The sequence below is a fragment of the Aotus nancymaae genome, unplaced genomic scaffold (assembly GCF_030222135.1).
Source record: "Aotus nancymaae isolate 86718 unplaced genomic scaffold, 86718_ANA_hifiasm-v0.15.2.pri h1tg000049l, whole genome shotgun sequence".
Taxonomy (NCBI): Eukaryota; Metazoa; Chordata; class Mammalia; order Primates; family Aotidae; genus Aotus; species Aotus nancymaae.
The window spans coordinates 11,412,339-11,432,569 of record NW_026988463.1 but is presented as its reverse complement, the minus strand read 5'-3'; the positions used below and the strand labels follow the sequence as shown (position 1 = coordinate 11,432,569).

Below are 20,231 nucleotides of genomic sequence, written 5' to 3'. Positions count from 1 at the left end.
GAACTACTGACCTCAGGTGATCTGCCTGCCTTGGCCTCCCAAAGTGCCGGGATTAAATGACAATAAATTGTTGACTGTAGTCACCCTGTTGTGCTATCAGATAGTAGATCTTATTTATTCTATCTACCTGTATTTTTGCACCCATTAGCTACCTCTACGCCCCCACCTCCCAATACCCTCCAGCCTCTGGTAACCATCATTCTACTCTGTATCTCCATGAGGGTCTCTGTTTCTTAAAAGCTCAAAATAATCTCAACAGTGGCTGCCTTTTTTTTGCTAGATTACCATGTACTGAGAACTTTACTTATTTATTTATTTTTGAGAAGGAGTTTCACTCTTGTTGCCCAGGCTGGAGTGCAATGGTGTGATCTTGGCTCACTGCAACCTTTGCCTCCCAGGTTCAAGCGATTCTCCTGCCTTGACCTCCAGAGTAGCTGGAATTACAGGCATGTGCCACCACACCCAGATAGTTTTTGTATTGTTAGTAGAGATGCGGTTTCTCTATGTTGGCCAGGCTGGTCTCGAACTCCTGACCTCAGGTGATCTGGCTGCCTTGGCCTCCCAAAGTGCTGGGATTGCAGGCATAAGCCACTGTGCCCGGCCTGTACTGAGAACTTTAAATGCATCATTTCATTTAGAAATGACCTCTTGCAGAATCCCTTGAACCCAGGAGGCAGAGGATGCGATGAGCCAAGATCTCGCCATTGCACTCCAGCCTGGACAACAAGAGCAAAACTCCGTCTCAAAAAAAAAAAAAGAAAGAAAGAAAGAAAGAAAAGACCTCCTCCTGCAGTACTAAGACTCCCCTTGCATAGATTAAAAAAAAAAAAAATTGGACGTGTTAGGTGATCTGACAGTTAAGTGTCAGAACCAGGATCAATCCCCGGTCTGTTGGACCCCAGAACCTGCTTTTAACATGAAGGTTTATTGCTTTTACGGTTTCAGAAAACTTCCTAAGTCTTTTGAGATAGTTGTAGAACATACTCAGTGATTTTATAAATATGTGGCAGCCCTGTTGGTCTCTGAAGCTCACAGAGGCCTTGAAAAAATGCTGAGTCCATGCAGAATAGAAGCTGTTCACACGAGTGCTGCTTTGAATGTTCACTCTGTGCCTTGCTGGCTGTGTGACTTTAGGAGTATTGCTAAGCCTCACGCTACCTTCATTTTCTGAAAATAGAGATGATATTTATTGTGAATACTAAATAAGATGATGCATGTGGAACGCAAGTGCTCAATATATATTGTTTACTTGCATTCTGTTAGTGCACCACATTTATAGAAAGAACCTGCTTTTATTCTTTGCAAGGAATTATGTAAAGCAACACTCTGGACTAAACCTGCAATATTGGTCAGTTCCCTAATAATGCTCTTATAGCTTTTCTGTTTTGTTTTGAGACAGAGTCTCGCTCTGTTGCCCAGGCTGGAGTGCAGGGGCATGATCTCTGCTCACTGCAACCTTTGTCTCCTGGATTCAAGCAATTTTCCTATGTTAGCCTCACAAGTAGCTGGGATTACAGGTGCCCGCCACCACACCCAGCTAATTTTTGCATTTTTAGTAGAGACAGGATTTCACCATGTTGGCCAGGCTGGTCTTGAACTCCTGAACTCAGGCGATCTGCCTGCCTCAGTCTCCCAAAGTGCTGGGATTACAGGGGTGAGCCACCTCGCCTGGCCATAGCTTTTTATATTCTTACCATTTTATAAGAAAAAAATTGAAACATGCAGGAAATTTGCAGCAAGCACCCAATTTATAGCAGTTTCATTCCTGAAATTTTTGTACTTCTAAGTCGTATGGGCTGCACACTGCTAAAAGTCTGGTAGAAAGCCTTCTCACCCTCTGTTTCAAACCATCAAAGACTGAGTCTTGCTTCCTAGTCAAAGGCAAGAGGAACAGCTCCTGATCTGCGGTTGCATGGATCCTCAAATCAGGTTTTTCTTTTCTTTTCGATCTCTGCTCACCGCAACCTCCGTCTCCTGGATTCAAGCAATTTTTCCTACCTCAGCCTCCCAAATAGCTGGGAATACAGGCACCTGCCACCACAGCCAGCTAATTTTTGTAGTTTTAGCAGAGAGAGGTTTTCACCATGTTGGCCAGGCTGGTCTTGAACTCCAGACCTCAGGTGATCTGTCCACCTCGGCCTCCCAAAGTGCTGGGATTACAGGCATGAGCCACTATGCCTGGCAAAACTTGAAAGTCTTAAAACACAGATTCAGAGTCTAAGTTTTGAAACCTGAATCTGGCAAGTTTTGTTTTCCAGACTCTTTTTTTGTGGAGGAGGGGACAGGTTCTTGCTCTGTACCCAAGGCTGGAGTGCAGTGGCGCAATCTCAGTTCACTGCCAACACCCGCCTCCCATGTGCAAGCAATTCTCCCTCCTCAGCCTCCCAAGTACCTGGGATAACAGGCGCGAGCCACCACACCTGGCTAATTTTTGTATTTTTAGTAGAGATGGAGTTTCACCATGTTGGCCAGGCTAGTCTCGAACTCCTGGCCTCAAGTGACCCCAAAGGCTGAGATTACAGGCGTGAGCTATCACCCCAGACTGTTTTCTAGACTCTCATTTGCAACCAGGTGGTGTTTGATTAAAGCTTTTTGGAACACTCTTTCAACTCCAAGGGTATCTATGGATCCATTCCATAAAGCTCGGGCCCTCCATTTATTTATTAATGAAGTGTGAAAATTGGTATTTTTGTTTCTATGGCATGACAATTGCCAAGCCAATGTTGTAATGCATGAAATGCTGGAGAAAAGAAGAGTCCCCTTAAAAAGAAGGCAAGCTCTGTTTAACTTCCACACATTTTTAAATATTTTATGTTAAACACTGAGTAGGTGTAAATTAAACAGCATTGAAGAGGGGAGGGAGATTGTGGAACTGGTCTTTTTTAGTTAAGGTTGTGTTGACTGCTATTTTTAATTTCAACTATAGTTTTTAGATAAAAGATATATAATGTACTATAGCGGAGAAGGAAGGCTGAATGAGTTCAAACCAGTCCCATTCAGCTGTCACTTGGTAGATTTGTGACCCTGGGAAAATTGCTCAACGTCTCTGAGTGTCAGTTTCCTCATCTGTGAAATGCGGATAACTGTCATAATATGCACTTGGGACTCTTGGAAGATTAGATGAGATATGTATATAGTGCAATTATCATAGGGCCTCACGTGCTGAAAGTGCTCAATCGAGGCTGAATGGTTGTCACAGGCGGACAGAAGAGGATGGCCCCCAGCAGTATTTGCAGAGGTTATTTCAAGCTCTCCAGTTATAGCTTTTCATTGCTTCCATTTCTTAGTAAATTCTGGATAATGATTGTGTACATATAGCTTTCCTCATGTGAACGCATGGGAAAAGAAAGGCTTCTGCACCCTTACAAACCATCCAGTATTTTCTCCTTTGAGAAAGATTCAAAGTAATTGCTCCCAGCCACTTTTGACAGCATTTTTTCACTAGCAGAGAGGTTTTTTTTCCCCTGCTCAGTTGGAAAATGTATAGTGACATTTCGGCGTGGTTAGATATATAAAAATACTGCTTTCAACCAAGTGTAATTAATTGAGGGAGACATGCAGACAAGGTGCCTTTTGAAAAAGCACAGAGCTATTCAGAAACATACCTATCTGCTGTTGTGGCCATTTCTTGATAGATTTGAATGTGTCTTAAAGGATGATCAAGATTTTGGACAGGGGAAGTAGAGGAGATGGGAATGGCGGAGGGGAATGCCACGAGACGCAGTAGCATCAACTGGCCAGGTGCGGTGGCTCACGCCTATAATCCCAGCACTTTGGGAGGCCAAGCTGGGCAGATCACTTGAGGTTAAGCGTTTGAAACCAGCCTGGCCAACATGGTGAAACCCCATCTGTACTAAAAATACAAAAATTAGCCAGGTGTGGTGGTGTGCGCCGGTAATCCCAGCTGCATGGTAGCCTGAGGTGAGAGAATCGTTTGAACTCAGGAGGCAGAGGTTGCAGTGAGCCGAAATAGTGCCACTGCATTCCAGCCTGGGTGACAAAGCATGACTTCATCTCAAAAAAAAAATAGCATCAACAAAGGCATAGTGGTGGAAATAAATGCTCTGAGTAGGAGATTGGAATAAAGTGGAAAGCTCAAACTGCAATCTTTCTATAAGCCCAGGGGAGATGACTATTATTTAAAAGTTCAAGGTTGTGTACTGACTAACAATCAGATCGTTAAACTGGCCAGCGTTTCAGGTTTCATAAAAAGTGTGGAGCCTGAAATCATGCGAATTGCTGGCAATCTATGTAACAGATTCTTGGGGAAGGTTTTGAACAATTTTCTTCCGTTTGATTACATCTGCTCATTTTATTATTTTATTTTGGTTTTGCATTATTTCTTTTTTTCTGATTCTAGAAGTAATACACGCAGTTTATAAAAATTTGAACTCATCTGAAATATGAAAATAAAACATCAAAAATGACCATCATCTCCTCCCCAGATCCCATCCATTCATTCCATAAATAGGTACTGAGTGCCTTAGAAGTGTCAGGCAGTGTTCTAGAGGCTGCAGGTACAGACTTCAGAAAGACCAAGTCCTGTCCATGTGAAGCTTCTGTTTAAGAAGAATCAAGACCTGGGGTGAGAGTGAAGGTGTCAAATAATAAGAATACACAAGTAAGATGGTTTTGGTTATAATAAGTGTTACATGGGAATTAATAGGGGAAGGATATTTTTCATCTGGTGTTCAGGAATTGCTTCTCTAAGGAGGTGACATTTTGCTGTATAAATAGCAGGAATCCAGGCAGTAAATGCAAAGGCCTTGGTGTGCTAGACAAAGAGACAGAAAGCCAGGGTGGCTGGAATCCAGAGAGTCAGGGTGAAGGGCAGGTGAATCAGAGGGGAGCCAGACTAGGTAGGGCCTTTTAGGTCATGGTTAAAGCAAACAAAAAGCCTGAAATTTATTCTCATTTCAGGAGAAACTGCTGAAAAAATTTAAGCAAGGGAATAACATGAGCTGTTATGTGTTTCATGTTTTTTGTTTGTTTGTTTTTGAGATAGGGTCTTGCTTGTCACCCGGGCTGGAGTGCAGTAGTGAGATCACGGCTCACTGCAGCTTTGACCTGCTGGGCTCAAGGGATTCTCCTGCCGCAGCCTCCTGGGTAGCTGGAATGACAGGCATAAATGCAACCATACTCCATTCACTTTTTTTTTTTTTTTTAGATGGAATCTCACTCTGTTGCCCAAGCTGGAGTGCAGTGGTGCGATCTCAGCTTGCTGCAACCTCTGCCTCCTGGGTCCAAGCAATTCTCCTGCCTCAGCCTCCTGAGTAGCTAGGATTACAGGCACCCACCACCACGCCTGGCTATTTTTAATATTTTTAGTAGAGGTGGGGTTTCTCCATGTTAGCCAGGCTGGTCTCAAACTCCTGGCCTTAAATTATCCACCCACCTCAGCCTCCCAAAATGCTTGGATTACAGGTGTGAGCCACCATACCTGGTAGCCCTGTTAATTTTTGAATTTTTTATAGAGATTGGGTTTTGCCGTGTTTCCCAGGCTGGTCTTGAACTCCTGGGCTCAAAAGCAATCTGCCTGCCTCTGCCTCCCAAAGTGCTGGGACTACAGGCAAGAGCTACTGTGCCCGGCTGGGTTTTCGTTTTTAAAAGGTCATGTTTGCTACTAGATGGGGAATAAGGCCATAGGGGGACAAATGATGATCAACGCAAGCAGCATTTGATGTAGTCCCTGATTCCTTCCTAATCAATTTTATTTTGAAGAAGTGGTGGCAATTTCCTTGAGTGTGAAAGGTGTGACAAGGGCCCCAAGGGCTGATCTCTGAGAGATTAAACTCTGGGTTAAGAATTAGGAGAGGGGGCTGGGCGCGGAGGCTCACGCCTGTAATCCCAGCACTTTGGGAGGCCGAGGCGAGACGGGCAGATCACGAGGTCAGGAGATCGAGACCATCCTGGCCAACCTAGTGCAACCCCGTCTCTACTAAAAGACAAAAAATTAGCCGGGCGTGGTGGTGCGCACCTGTAGTCCCAACTACTCAGGAGGCTGAGGCAGGGGAATCGCTTGAACCCAGGAGACAGAGATTGCAATGAGCCGAGATCATGCCACTGTACTCCAGCCTGGCTACAGAGAAAGACTCCATCTCAAAAAAAAAAAATGAGGAAAGGGATAGATTCTGCACTGTCTCTGGCTAGGCAACTGACTATGTAAATTATTGCACAACTATCATAGCAGGGATATAAATATTATGAATATGATACTATCTAGAATGTACTTTGAACAAGCCTAGTTATTTGCACAGTTGGGTAATGTTTGCTCGTAACTTTGTTCATAACTTTGTCTTATTTTTGTTAGAGTTTCCTTCTCGTGTTAATTGAAAAGAAAAAATTAATCATGCCTATTCTTGGACGAATTAGTTATTAAACACATCTTAATAATAATATCCATTCAATGAGTTTTAGCTATGAACTTCAGCTTATTACATTCTCGTAACAGCCCTGTGACATAGGGAGAATTATTATTCCCATTTTAAACATGGGGAAGCCGAGTTTTCAGGAGGTGAAGAAACTTGCCGAAAGGCATAAAGCTAGAAGGTGGGAGGGATGGAGCCCGATGCCAAGCCCGCGCTGCCTCTAGATGTTCCTACACACTCTCTGTTATTCCTGGTTCAGTGCTGGATGCTGTAGAGATAGAGATGGAATAAAACAGTATCTCAGGCTTCACTCTGAAAAGGTTTACAGATTTGGGGAGTGGGAAACACAGCTATAAAGAACACCACAGGGCCAGGTGTGGTTGCTCACACCTGTAATCCCAGCACTTTGGGAGGCTGAGGCAGGTGGATCATTTGAGGTTAGGAGTTCAAGACCAGCTTGAGCAACATGGTGAAACCTCAGCTCTACTAAAAATACAAAACTTTTTTTTTTTTTTTTTTTTTTTTAGAGAGAGAGAGAATGGGGAGAAGGAAAAAGGAAGAGAAAGAGAGAGAGAGAATGGGGAGGAGGAAAAAGGAAAAGAAAGAGGGAGAGAGATTGGGAGTATTGCTTTCTTGCCCAGGCTAGAATGCAATTTAGTAATGGGTATTGAAAACCTCTTGTATACTGATAATTATACTTAATGATGAAGTCAGGAAGGAATAAGGGAAGAAGATAACAAACAAACAGCCAACCAATATTTCATTTAAACCTATGAAATGCTATGCGATTACTGAGGAGTGATTTACTTCCAATTATATAGTCACTTTTGGAATAGGTGTGAGGTGGTAATGTATGTTTTGTGTATTTGAAGTGGAGAGTTCTATAAATGTTTATTAAGTTTACTTGTTCCGGGTCTGAGTTCAAGTCCTGAATATCCTTGTTAATTTTCTAAAAATACAAAACTTATCCAGGTGTAATGGCGTGCATCTGTACTCCCAGCTACTCGGGAGGCTGAGGCAGGAGGATCACTTAAACCCAGGAGGTGGAGGTTGCAGTGAGGTGAGATTGCACCACTGGACTCCAGCCTGGATGATACAGCAAGACCTGAGACCCTGTCTCAAAACAACCACCACAGGCCGGGCACAGTGGCTGTCACCTATAATCCCAGCACTTTGGGAGGCTAAGCTGTGGAGGATTTCTTGAGCCCAGGAGTTTGAGACCAGCCTGGGCAATGTGGCTAAACCCTGTCTCTACCAAAAATACAAAAAATTAGCTGGATATGGTGGTCTGCCTGGGATTCTAGCTACTTGGGAGGCTGAGGTGGGAGAATCGCTTGAGCCTGGGGGGCAGAAGCTGTGATGAGCCAAGATGGCACCGCTGCACTCCAACCTGGGCAACAGTGAGGCCCCATCTCAAAATTTAAAAAAAAATCCTGCTAAATGAAAAGTACAAGTGTGGGCTGGGCATGGTGGGTTATGCCTGTAATCCCAGCACTATGGGAGACTGAATCGGGTGGATTGTCTGAGGTTGGGAGTTCAAGACCAGCCTAGCCAACACGGTGAAAACCTGTCTTTACTAAAAATATAAAAAGTTAGCCAGATGTGGTGGTGCACGCCTGTGATTCCAGCTACTCAGGAGACTGAGGCAAGAGAATCACTTGCATCCAGGAGGTGGAGGTTGCAGAGATCGTACCACTGCACTCCAGCCTGCATGGCTGAGTGAGAATCTGTCTCAAAATAAACAAACAAACAAAGAAACAAACAAACAAAAAACCTGGCCGGGCGCGGTGGCTCAAGCCTGTAATCCCAGCACTTTGGGAGGCCGAGGCGGGTGGATCACGAGGTCAAGAGATCGAGACCATCCTGGTCACCATGGTGAAACCCCGTCTCTACTAATACAAAAAATTAGCTGGGCACGGTGGCGCGTGCCTGTAATCCCAGCTACTCAGGAGGCTGAGGCAGGAGAATTGCCTGAACCCAGGAGGCGGAGGTTGCGGTGAGCCGAGATCGCGCCATTGCACTCCAGCCTGGGTATCAAGAGAGAAACTCCGCCTCAAAAAAAAAAAAAAAAAAAAAAAAAAACCTGTGAAACGAGGGAAGAAACTGGCTCTGACCGGGGAACCACAGGCCAACAGCAAAGACGGGTGTTTGCATTCGGCCTGAAAGCTAAACAAGGTTTCGAAAGGGGAAGAGGGTACAGAAGGCCATTTCACGTGAGTTGTCTGCCCTAGGCACGGAGGTGGAACTTCCAAAGGCCAGGGTTGAGGTACCAGCTTTGTTTTTCTTTCCTCTGGCTTAATGGATCTCTACCAAAAATTAAAAAAAATTAGCCAGGCATAGTGGCATGCATCTGTAGTCCCAGCTACTCGGGAGGCTAAGGCAGGGGGATCACTTGAACCCAGGAGGTAGAGGTTACAGTAAGCTGAGGTTGCACCACTGGACTCCAGCCTGGACAGCAAGACCTGAGATCCTGTTTTAAAAAAAAAAAAAAAAAAAAAACCACAGGCTGGGCACGGTGGCTCTTACCTGTCATCCCAGCATTTTGGGAGGCCGAAGCGGGGAGGATCGCTTGAGCCCAGGAGTTTGAGACCAGCCTGGGCAATGTGGTGAAACCTTGTCTCTACCAATGTTTCTTTCCCTTGGGCTTAATGGATCCTGGGACTGCCTGTTTCACTTGTGTGCATGGGCTTGGGGGCTGATGGAAACCCAGCACAGGTAAAGGTACTCTTTTAGTGTCACCTTTTAGAACTTCGCTCACAAGTTCCCCAAAACATGCTTACCATACAATCCATTCATTTCTTCACTATTCCTTTGTTGTGAGCGCCTCCTATGCACTCCTCGTTTGAGAGGAAGAGAGCTAGCGGGGTCCTGACTCCACCCTTAAGAAATCCCCTGTCCTACTCTGGTCCCTCTGCTGCTTCCTAGCATTGTGATCTTGGACAATTGGCCTAACTTCCCTATGCCTCAGTTTCTTCACCTGTAAAATGGGTATAGTGATTCCTTTAATCCCCTGAGAATTAAATAGAATAATGCCAGGAAAGTATGGTGACGAATACATGTCACTAAATGTTATCGATGGTAGCAGTATGAAGGCTCAGCTCGGCTTAGCAGACAACATTTATTAAGAAATACCTGCCAGCCTGGGTGAGAGGAACTGGCCTCATAGTATGAGTAAGTGGTGGCCCTGTCACTGAAGAGCAGATGAGTTCTAGGGTATTGGTTATAAGTGGGGCTTTTGAGTCAGACAGCCTGTATTTGGAGGCCTGGCTGTGCCATGTGCTGGCTCTGGACTTCAAATGAATTATTTCACCTTTTTTTTTTGCCACTGCCTCAATCTTTTTCTATTTGTATCTGTTCTCAATGGTAACCATGAGGAATTATATAAATCTGAAGAAGTTTCTAAGTCAGTTTTTGAGATGGGGTCTTGCTCCATTGTGCAGGCTGGAGTGCAGTGGCACAACTACAGCTCTGGCAGCCTCAACCTCCTGGGACCAAGTTAGCCTCCCACCTCAGCCTCCCAACTAACTGGAACTACAGGTGCACGTGACCACACCTGGCTAATTTTTAAAATTTTTTTTATAGAGATGGGGTCTTGGTATGTTGCCCAGGCTGGTCTTGAACTCCAGGCCTTAAGTAATCCTTCTGTCTTGGCTCCCAAAGTGCTGAGATATAGGCATAAGCCATGATGCCCGGCCATTTCACCTCTTAAGCTTTGGTTTGTGCAAATTATACAACAGCAACAGTAATAGTGTCTATTTAGGATAGCTCAGAATTCCTTGAGACACAGATTGGAAATCATTCAGTACAGAGGCCAGTACGCGACACATGTTTAGTAAATGTTAATTATTATATTATTGGCTTTACAACTATGGCAACAGACACATAAAAATGTAAACTCGATTTAATAAGGGTGTGTAAGTAGGGGGCTGGGGGCGGGGCAGCTAATGGAGCAAAGAGGAGGGGCTTAGCCCAACCCTGGGTCTACTGAAAGCTTTCCCAAAGAGCTGAGCCTTAATAAGAAAGAGGAGAAGGAAATACATACATGGAATCACTATTAATCATTAGGAAAAAAACAAATGGAAACCTCACTGAGATATCACTATGCAGCCACTAGAAATAGCCTTTCTAGTTAATTAATTAAAAGGACTAATCATACTAAGTGGTGGAGAGGATGAAGAGCAACTGGCACTTTCATGCCCTTCTGGTGAGAATGTCACATCCGTGGGGAAATGGCTTGGCAAGATCTTAAAAATGTTTAAATACACCATTCATAAGACCTAGATGCTGAACTGTTGGGTATTTACCCAGGAGAAATGACAGCATGGGTCTCTCCAAATATTTGTACACAATGTTCATAGCAGCTTTTTAAGGAATAGCCCCAAAATGAAAACAACCCAAATGTGGTATAACCATACAATAGAATGCTTCTCAACAGTAAAAAGGAACGGACTAAAGATACACTACATAGATGGATCTCAAAATCATTATGCTGAGTGAAAGAAGCGAGAAAGGAAGAAAAGAGTACATACTAGGCCGGGCGCGGTGGCTCAAGCCTGTAATCCCAGCACTTTGGGAGGCCGAGGTGGGTGGATCACGAGGTCGAGAGATCGAGACCATCCTGGTCAACATTGTGAAACCCCGTCTCTATTAAACAAAAAAAAAATTAGCTGGGCACGGTGGCGCGTGCCTGTAATCCCAGCTACTCAGGAGGCTGAGGCAGGAGAATTGCCTGAACCCAGGAGGCGGAGGTTGCGGTGAGCCGAGATCGCACCATTGCACTCCAGCCTGGGTAACAAGAGCGAGACTCCGTCTCAAAAAAAAAAAAAAAAAAAGAGTACATACTATATGAGGCCACGGACATGAAATTATTTTAAAAATGCAAACTACTGTATAGAGACAGAAAGTAAATGAGACCCTGACTCTAAAAAAATAAAAATTAAAAAGTTAGCTAGGCATAGTGGCCCATGCCTACGATGCCAGCTACTCAGGTGGCTGAGGCAGAAGAATGGCTTGAGCCCAGGAGTTCAAGACTAGCCTCGGCAACATGGCAAGACCCCGTCTCTACAAAAAATTTTTTAAAAAATTAGCTGGGTCAGATGATGTACACCTGTAGTCCTAGCTACCTGGCAGGGCTGAGGTGGGAGAATTGCTTAAACCTCATAATTTGAGGCTGCAGTGAGCTCTGACTGTACTACTGCACTCCAGCCTGGGCAACAGTGAGACTCTGTCTCTAAAAATATATTAAAAGAAAGAAAATGATTGTAAGAAATAACACGCATGGAGCACTTCCTATGTGCCTACTCTGTGCATGATTTATATGCATCCTCTGCTCCTTACAAAACATCCTATGAGATGAGGCACAATAGAGCCACTTATTGCTCTATTTTACAGATGAGAAAACTGAGGCTTAGAGAGATTAAGCAATTAGCCCAATGTCACTCCACTGATAAGTGGTAGGGCTAAGGTTTGTAACCAGCACAGGCTGACTTAATTCTGCTGCCTTCCTGATTTCCCGGGATTAGTTGAAGCTGACATTGATATAGATGCTTAATTCAGCTAGACACGTCTCCATATTTCTTAGAACTGATTCTGTTTTCTGGCTCATTAATTTCCTTTTCCATTACAGACACACCCCTTGTAAGCTTGAGGACTACAACTCACCACTTCAGAGTGCCTTCAGGGTCAAACTGGAGTGGAAGTTGAAGACATTCACAAAAATGCAGCAGGAAGAGGCTTTCTGTTTTGAAGACTTGTAGCTTTACAGAAAAAGGCTTTCTTTTTTTTTTTTTTTTTAATAGTTTTTTTTTGTTTTTAAGACAGGTTTCACCACGTTGGTCAGGCTGATCTTGAACTCCCGACCTCTGGTGATCCGCCCGCCTTGGCCTCCAAAGTGCTTGGATTACAGGTGTGAGCCACCACGCCCGGCCAAAGGCTTTCTTTAAATGATCAAGAAGGATTTCTTGGTCAATATAGGGGCATATTAGTGTAATGTTTCAGGGCAAGAGCTCTGCCTGCATTTGAATCCTGGCTTTACCATTTCATAATAGTTGTGTGACCTTGGGCTGGTTACTTAACCTCTCTGAATTTCAGTTTTCTCATCCATAAAACGGGGATAATAATAGGATCTGCCTTAAAGGCTGTATTACTCCGTTTCACCCTGCTATAAAGATACTATCTGAGACTGGGCAATTTATAAAGAAAAGAGATTTAATTGACTCACAGTTCCACCTGGCTGGGGAGGCCTCTGGAAACACAGTCATGGCGGAAGGCGAAAGAGAAGCAAGTACCTTCTTCACAAGGTGGCAGGAAAGGGAGACAGAGAAGAGGGAAACACCAGACACTTACCAAACAACGAGATCTCGTGAGAACTCACTCAGTATCACGAGAACAGCATGGGGGAAACCACCCCCATGATCCAATTACCTCCCACCAGGTCCCTCCCTCCACAAGTGGAGATTACAATTCTGATCACAATTCAAGATGAGATTTGGGTGAGGACACAGCCAAACCAAATCAAAGGCTAATTAAGAAGAGTCAATGAAATAACATGTGAAAACCCTTCACAGAGTCTGGTGCTCTCAGTAAATGGTGGCGATCATGTTAACAGAAGACAATGTGAAGTGGTAATTGACAAGCTAGTATCTGAACAGCTGGAGAGGAGAAGAGGGAAGTTAAATTTAAGTGGGTGAACCAGCCTCGGGGAAGAATGGAGGTGTCGATGAGCGTGGAGGTTTCTGGAGGCGTGCATGAGCTTGGTTGCATTGGAGGAGTCGTGAGATACAAGGGATGGTTTAGCAGGACCACTACACTTTGGTGGATTAAAAAACGGCTGGCCATTATGGGGTCAGAGGGAAAGGAAGTAGAATTTCTTTTCTTTTTCTTTTTTTTTTTTTTTTGAGATGGAGTCTTGCTCTTGTTTCTCAGGCTGAAGTGCAGTGGTGTGATTTTGGCTTGCTGCAACCTCCACCTCCCAGGTTCAAGCAATTCTCATGCCTTAGCCTCCTCAGTACCTGGGATTACTGGTGCCCACCACCACACCTGGCTAATTTTTGTATTTTTAGTAGAGATGGGGTTTCACCATATTGGCCAGGCTGGTCTTGAACTCCTGACCTCAGGTGATCCACCTGCCTCAGCCTCCCAAAGTGCTGGGAGTACAGGCATGAACCACTGCATCTGGCCAGAAGTAGCATTTTAGGAAGCCTTGTCTGGCAATGATAGCCAACTACATGCAAAGTCAGGGGTCCTGGGGATAAGAAGGTCAGCTAGGAGGGTTTGGAATTATCCCAACATGAGGGCTGGATGTCCAAATATCCATCACAGGGCTGGAGTCTACAGGAGCAGTGGCTTTGAAAAAAGAGGCTGATCAGAAATCTTGAAGGGAAAAGACCACAGTAGTAGTTGATTACATCTCAGAAGGAAAAAAAGTCTTCTAAGTGCTTGCAATATGATAGGCAAGGAAAATCCCTGTCGTTAGCCTGAGGTCTTAACCATTTAAAAATATCAGCATCCAGGCATGGTGGCTTATGCCTGTGATTGCAGCACTTTGGGAGGCCCAGGTGGCCAGATCACTTGAGCTCCAGGGTTCAAAACCAGCCTGGGCAACGTGGCAAAATCTCCTCTACCAAAAATATAAAAATTAGCTGGGCATGGTGGTGCAAGCCTGTAATTCCAACTACTCAGGAGGCTGAGGCATGAGAATTGCCTGAACCTGGGAGGTGGAGGTTGCAGTGAGCAGACATAGCACCACTGCCCTCCAGCCTGAGCAACAGAGTGAGACTCTGTCTCAAAAAAAAGCAATTGTTTCTGATACTACCATGAAATTAGCATGTTTGCCTTCCACATTGAGAGAAAGATTCAAGATTTTCAGATCAGATACAAAGTAACAGGAATAGTTACCACGAATGGGAACCCGCAGCCAACTGACAGTGTTGTGATGGGTACAGGCTGGGCTAGATGCTTTACACACCTTAACTTTTGATTCTTAGATGCCAGCATAGGTGAGGTGCAGCATTTCAGAGTAAATCACTCTTTCTGAAACAACAGAAACAAAAAAACAACAAAGCCCCATTAAATAGACTAGTCCATTGAGCACGACTGGCAATAGCAAAGATGTGGAATCAATCTAGATGCCCATTACGGTGGATTGGATAAAGAAAATGTGGTACATACACACCACCAAATACCACCAGCCATCAAAAAGAACAAAATCATGGCCTTTGCAGCAACATGGATGCAGCTGGAAGCCATTATCCTAAATGAATTAATGCGTGTTCTCACTTATAATCGGGAGTTAAACATCGGGTACAGACGGACATAAAGATGGGAACAGCAGACAATGGAGACTACGAGAGGGAGGGAGCTGGAGGGAAGGGTTGAAACACTACCTATTAGGTACTTTGCTGATTACCTGGGTGATGGTTCCATCCAGACACCAAATCTCAGCATCATGAAATATACTCTCTTGACAAACCTGCACATGTACCCTCTGAATCTAAAATAAATGTTGAATTTTTTTTCTTTAACTTTTTTTTGAGATGGAGTTTCACTCTTGTCACCCAGGCTGGAGTGTAATGGCATGATTTCCGCTCACTGCAACCTCTGCCTCCCGGGTTCAAGCAATTCTCCTGCCTCAGCCTCCCGAGTAGCTGGGACTACGTGTGCATGCCACCACGCCCGGCTAATTTTTGTATTTTTACTAGAGATGGGCTTTCACCATGTTGGTCAGCCTGGTCTTGAACTCCCGACCTCAGGTGATCCTCCCACCTCGGCCTCCCAAAGTGCTGGGATTACAGGCATGAGCCACTGCACCTAGCCAAAAAATACATATAAAAGGATGAGAGGCTCACTATGTTGCCTAGGGTGGTTTTGAACTCCTGGACTCAAGCAATCCTCCTGCTCGGCCTCCCAAAGTGCTAGGATTACAAGCACTTAAGTTTGGCCACCAAGCCCAGCCACAGATTAAAATTTTAAAAAATTGTAAATATACAGATCCACTTAAAAGACTAATTTCATGCAGAAAACAGGGTCATAAGAGACATTGTTCAGTGTTACAGCCTTTTTGGAAAGCAATAAGATAATATCCATTCAATATAAAATGCTTTTAAGTTTTGACCCAGCAATCCCACTCCTGGGAGTCCTTTTTTTGAGATGGAGTCTCTGTTGCCCAGACTGGAGTGCAATGGGGCCATCTCAGCTCACTGCAATCTCTGCTTCCCGGGCTCAAGTGATTCTCCCACCTCAGCCTTCCGAGTAGTGGGGATTACAGGCACGCACCACCATGGCCAGCTAATTTTTGTATTTTTAGTAGAGATGGAGTTTCACCATGTTGGCCAGGCCGGCCTCTCACTCCTGACCTCAAGTGATCCACCCGCCTTGAACTCCCAAAACGCTGGGATTACAGGCGTGAGCCACTGCGCTCGGCCCCTCTTCTGGGATTCTATCCAATGGAAATAAAAACACCTATGTGCAAAATACTGGCTGTAAAGTAGAGGTACATCAGGAGAAGAATGGTGGAAGAAATTATTGTTCATCTGCTGTGAAATACTATGTGGATGTTAAAGAAGAATAAATTAGAACAATAATAGTTGTTTTACAGATATCATTGAAGGTGAAAAATGAAAAATGGGATCCAGGAAAATGTATGTAACAGGATCTCCATTCTTTTTTTTTTTTTTTTTTTTTGTGAGACAGAGTCTCACACTGTTGCCTAGGCTGGAGTGCAATGGCATGATGTCGGCTCACTGCAACCTCCGCCTTCCAGGTTCAAGCAATTCTCGTGCCTCAGCCTCCCAATTAGCTGGGACTATAGGCATGTACCACCATGCCCAGCTAATTTTTGTATTTTTAGTAGAGATAGGGTTTCCCCATGTTGACCAGGCTGGTCTTGAACTCCTGATCTCATGTGATGCACCCACCTCGAACTCTCAAAGTGCTGGATTACAAGCGTGAACCACGATGCCAGGCGAAGGTTTCAACATAGACATTTTGGGGAGAGGTAAACATTCAACCTATAGGATCCTCTTTCATGCAGGTGGGAATTAAGATAGCTGAACACTAAAGATCTGTCCAGGCCATACTCCAGAGGTGAAATGCATCTGGCAGTTGGCTCTTAAAAACAGCTGTCGGCCGAGCGCGGTGGCTCACGCCTGCAATCCCAGCACTTTGGGAGGCCGAGGCGGGCGGATCTCGAGGTCAGGAGATCAAGACCATCCTGACCGGGCCGGGCGCGTGGCTCACGCCTGTAATCCCAGCTACTCAGGAGGCTGAGGCAGGAGAATTGCCTGAACCCAGGAGGCAGAGGTTGCGGTGAGCGGAGATCGCGCCATTGCACTCCAGCCTGGGTAACAAGAGCGAAACTCCGCCTCGAAAAAAAAAAAAAAAGACCATCCTGACCAACATGGTGAAACCCCATCTCTACTAAAAAATTCAAAAAATTAGCTGAGCATAGTGGCTCGCGCCTGTAGTCCCAGCTACTCGGGAGGCTGAGGCAGGAGAATCTCTTGAATCCAGGAAGCGGAGGTTGCAGTGAGCAGAGATGGCGCCATTGCATTCCAGCCTGGGCGACAAGGGCGAAACTCCGTCTCAAAAAAAAAAAAAAAAAAAAAAAAAAAAAAAGTGGCCGTCATTTTGACGAGGAACGAAAGTGCTTAAATGGTTTGCATTTTGGTTCCGTTTGGTTCTTCCCACACCGAATCTATCAGGGTAAGACCGCGTCACCCACTCCGTGTTTGCAGTGCTGCCTTAGTGCTGGAGACCCGACAGCCGCGGCTGCAGGATTCATCCTTCTTCATCTTGTTTAAATAGACACCGTGAAGGCGTCCCTGGAGTACATCCTGCTGGTTAAAACCAGTGCAAACGACATCCTGAAGAGAGCAGCTCCGCTGGGGGCCGGGAGGCCGGGCTGGCATTCAGGAGATGAGAGGGCCATTTTCCTAGAGATCAGCTCTGCCTTACACAGAGCTTTGTTCTTTCTCAAATGCTGATCCGGAGCTGGGACTAGGTACGCTTTATAAGTCTTCTCTTCTGAGATAGAGATTTTTTTTTTTTTTAATTTAGGTGCAATTTACATGATGTAAAATTTGCCATTGGCTGGGCGCTTGGCTCACACCTGTAATCCCACCAATTAGGGAGACTGAGGCAGGCAGATGACCTGAAGTCAGGAGTTTGAGACCAGCCTGGTCGACATGGCAAAACCCTGTCTCTACTAAAAATGCAAAAAATTAGCCAGGCCTGGTGGCCCACACATGTAATTCCAGCTACTTGGGAGGCTGAGGCGGGAGAATAGCTTGAACACGGAAGGTGGAGGCTGCAGTGAGTCAAGATGGTGCCACTGCATTCCAGCCTGGGTGACAGAGTGAGACCATTAACTATTTTATAATGTATAATCTACCGTACAAGGTACTGGCATTTAGTACATTCACAGTGTTGTACAATTTTACTTATGTCCAGTTCCAAGACATTTCTAAACCCTAAAATGAAACCCTGTACCCATAAAGCAGTTCCTCCTCATGCATCCACGACAGAGAAAAAGATTTCTTTTCCTCACCCATCACTAGGTTCATGGTTGAGACTCTTACAACAAAAGATAGATTAACAACAGAGAAGCATAATGAATTCATTTTTTGGAAGTTTTACATGACTCAGGAATGAAGACCCAGGCTGGGTATGATGGCTCACACCTGTAATCCCAGTACTTTGGGAGGCTGAGGCAGGAGGATTGCATGAGGCTGGGAGCTCAAGACCAGCCTGGGTAACATAGTGAGATCCTGTCTCTACAGAAAAGTTTAAAAACGTTAGCTGAGGGGGGTGTTGTGTGCTTGTGGTCCTAGTTACTCCAGAGGCTATGACTGGAGGTCACTTGAGACTGGGAGGGGGTGGCTGCAATTTGCTGTGACTGCACTACTGCACTCCAGCCATGGTGACAGAGGGAGGCTGGTGACTGCCTCAAAAATATATATATATATATATTATATATATAAAATAAAGAGAGAGAAAGAAAGAGCCAGGCATGGTGGCTCACTCCTGTAATCCCAGCACTTTGGGAGGCTGAGGCAGGCAGATCACTTGAGATCAGGAGTTCAAGACCAGCCTGGCCAACATGGCAAAACCCCATCTCTACTAAAAATACAAAAATTAGCCTGGCGTGGTGGTATGTGCCTGTAATTCCATCTACTGTGAAGGTTGGGGCACAAGAATCGCTTGAACCCAGGCGGTGGAGGTTGCAGTGAGCCAAGATCGTGCCACTGCACTCCAGCCTGGGCAACAGAAGGAGACTTTGTCTCAAACAAACAAAACCAGAAAGCACTGGCAATAAAATTGTGTTGGAGATAAAGCCGAGAGAAACACCACCATGAGCTTCCCAAAGCATAAAGAAATCTCCCCATGCAAAATGGACTTGATTTTTCTTAAGGTATTCCTGCCCAGAAAGATTCCTACTTCGTACAAATCAAAGTGAATGAGAAAGTGTCACTTTCACTTATAACAAAGAAAATGCTCCAGGTGGATGACTAGAAATACCCTCCCAGCAACAGCCCTCTACTCTGCTACCGAAATGCGGGGGGATTTGTGTCAGTGCAGAGGGCACTGATGGTAAGGTTTCTCTGAAAGGTGATCTGTTTCTAGGGACTGGCTGTTTTTTTCTTCGTTATCATCTCAGAGTACACAGAAAATCATGAAAAGGACCAGCAGAGGAAAGGGACCAGAGGTGACACATGGCATTTCCATTATTGCAAATTGAAAGGAGCATTTCTTCTGGTGGGGCGGGGGAGGAAAAAGAATGCATAGTTCTTCCATCTTTTATTTATTTATTTATTTATTTGAGATGCAGTTTCACTCCTGTTACCCAGGCTTGAGTGCAGTGGTGCGATCTTAGCTCACTGCAACCTCCACCGCCTGGGTTCAAGGGATTCTCCTGCCTCAGCCTCCTGAGTAGCTGGGATTACAGGCATGCGCCACCACACCTGGCTAACTTTTTGTATTTTTAGTAGAGGTGGGGTTTCACCATGTTGACCAGGCTGATCTCAAACTCCTGGCCTCAAGCGATCCACCCACCTGAGCCGCCCAAAGTGCTGGGATTACAGGCGTAAGCCTTGGCAGCCAGCCCTCCCCTTTCCTTCAAACTGGACTAGAAATTGTTATCCCAGAGGGAAGTGCTGAGCAGTAGTGTTACACAAAGGGGTCCTGACTCAGACCCAAGAAGGAGAGTTCTTGAAGATCACGGAAGAAACAACTGGAGGTGAATCCACAGAGTAGAGTGAACCAAGTTTATTCGAGAAGTAAAGAAACAAAAGAACTCCCACTCCATAGGCAGAGCAGCTGCATGGGCTGCGTGACTGAGTATACTTATAGTTATTTCTTGATTATATGCTAAACAAGGGGTAGATTATTCATGAGTTTCCTGGGAAAGGGGCAGGCAATTCTGGAACTGAGGGCTCCTCCCTCTTTTTGACCATATAGAGTAACTTCTGAACGTTGTCATGGCATTTGTAAACTGTCCTGGTGCTGGTGGGAGTGTCTTTTAGCATGCTAATGCATTATAATTAGCATATAATGGGCAGTGAGGATGACCAGAGGTCCTTTTGTTGCCACCTTGGATTTGATGGCTTTTGACCAACTTCTTTATTGCATCTATTTTATCAGCAGGGTCTTTGTGACCTATATTTTGTGATACCAGTCCTCTGACCTCATATCTCATCCTGTGACTAAGAATGCTTAACCTTCTGGGAATGATGCCCAATAGGTCTCAGCCCCATTTTACCCAGCCCCTATTCAAGATGGAGTCACTCTGGTTCAAACACCTCTGACAGTTGCAGAATTAGAACTCCATCCCATTTATCCTATATGTTCAGAAGGAGCTAGGTGGCC

The 20,231-nt window shown here is 45.0% G+C and overlaps 1 protein-coding gene and 1 long non-coding RNA gene across 5 annotated transcripts in view; one reads left to right on the top strand and one right to left on the bottom strand.

Annotated features, from left to right (window-relative positions):
- BMERB1 (bMERB domain containing 1) overlaps positions 1-20,231 on the top strand; it is a 167,247-nt gene that overhangs the window by 1,950 nt on the left and 145,066 nt on the right. The window lies entirely within an intron of this gene.
- Positions 2,390-20,231, bottom strand: part of LOC105734569 (uncharacterized) — a 34,680-nt gene continuing 16,838 nt past the window's right edge. For 3 of the 4 annotated variants that reach the window (XR_001111546.2, XR_010337356.1, XR_010337354.1), the window contains 2 exons: positions 14,335-14,399; positions 2,390-4,580 (listed from right to left, as the gene is read on the bottom strand). This is a non-coding gene — a long non-coding RNA (uncharacterized LOC105734569). Of the gene's footprint in view, positions 4,581-11,225; positions 12,659-14,264; positions 14,400-20,231 lie in introns of those variants that run through there. The other variant, XR_010337355.1, reaches the window with a different exon arrangement.